Source organism: Antrostomus carolinensis, unplaced genomic scaffold (genome assembly GCF_000700745.2).
Source record: "Antrostomus carolinensis isolate BGI_N321 unplaced genomic scaffold, ASM70074v2 scaffold32221, whole genome shotgun sequence".
In the NCBI taxonomy this organism is placed as follows: Eukaryota; Metazoa; Chordata; class Aves; order Caprimulgiformes; family Caprimulgidae; genus Antrostomus; species Antrostomus carolinensis.
This window is the reverse complement of record NW_010296794.1, coordinates 2,118-3,687: the sequence shown is the minus strand read 5'-3', so window position 1 is coordinate 3,687 and position 1,570 is coordinate 2,118.

Sequence of the window (1,570 nt, the reverse complement as noted above, 5' to 3'; positions counted from 1 at the left end):
GGAAGAAAAAATAAAAATTAGGGAAGAAAAATAAAAATAAAATAAAATAAAGTGTAAGCCATGGGCTACAGATACAGCACAGGACTCAAGATACAGCACAAGATACAGCACAGGATTCAAGTTACTCAGTCAAGCATGTAGGTGACCAAAGAGCAAACCAAAAACAACCCAGCCAACATTTCTAGGTGCACAGAAGCAGACAGACATCCACAACAATGGAGGCAACGGAGGTGGTCCCAGTGACAGAAACAGGAAGGAAAAAGGATGGCAGCGCTGGATTTCACTGCTTTTAAGGCAGTTAACTCGACGCTGTAACGTAGGTTTTCTAACTCCACAAGTAATGGCTTCATGCAATGGAACTGCAAATGCCAAGTGTCTTTCCACGGGGCTGCCTGAGCCACACAAGGTGTTTTCACCTGGGCTGGGCACGGCTGGCTCAGCTCAGGAGGCCACTCACCAGCCACAGCCCAGTTGCTTTGACAAGCTACCACTCTGCAGGTGGAATAAGAAGCGAATGATCAATCGTGTTGTCAATCAGAAAAACATCAAGATGACATCCTCTTTCCTTTAGGTGTCCATTAAAGAAAATGCATACTTAAAATCCCAGTGGCATTTTATGGTTTTGGCCCCAGAATAGGTTTTCAGATGTGCAAGTTCTGCACTGTATCCCACAGAGAAAAAATTCTGAGTAGCAATAGTAGTTAAGCACCAAAAAAAGAGTCTGTGCAGATAGTAGGATTTCCATTCTTGGGGAGATTCAAAACTGAACAGCACAAAACCATGAGCAACCTGACTTGACTAAAACATTGGCCTTGCTTTGAGGAGAGGATTGGACAAGGTGACATCCAGAGGTCCCTTTTAATCTAAATTATTTTATGATTCCAGAGAAATCTTAACTGCAGCAACTATTCCCAAGGTCAACTTACTGCCACACCTTCCCAGCAAGGAGTTATCTTCCCTTATATAATTATATTACACTTTTCTGAACAGGTATACACTCACTGGCTGAAGTCATACCTACCCAGCTACCTTTTTCACACTAGTTATTAAAATGGATTTTTACACCAACACCAATTTTCAGGTACACAGGCTCATATAACAAACATTTCTAAGGCATTTTGTACTTCACAAACCCAAAGGCAGAATCCTTCTTTATGGAACATTAAAGTTTGTTTGATGACTCCCTATTACAGCTCTGAAAAGGAAGAACAATCTGCAAAATAGTAAGATTTATAAAGTATGCACTCAAATTAACAGTTTGTCTTTCCATAATCTCTCCATTTCATTGTGTTAAGACTAAACCTCCTCATTCCACAACTGTCCCTAATTTTCCAGACAGACCTGATGAAGTAAGATCTCAAATCACTTTTTTCTCCCCCATAACTTGAACACAAGCTGCAGATCCTTCCTCAGAGCTGTAAAGTAACAAGGATATCTGTTACTGGAGGGCATTCCAGTGTAATTCTAAACACATCATAGGAATAACAGGCTCCAGGTTTTTATAGATACCTGGGAATTTATTTTGTGCCTGTGTAAGGAGAAATAACAGCAAGTATAACCAAGAAAAAAA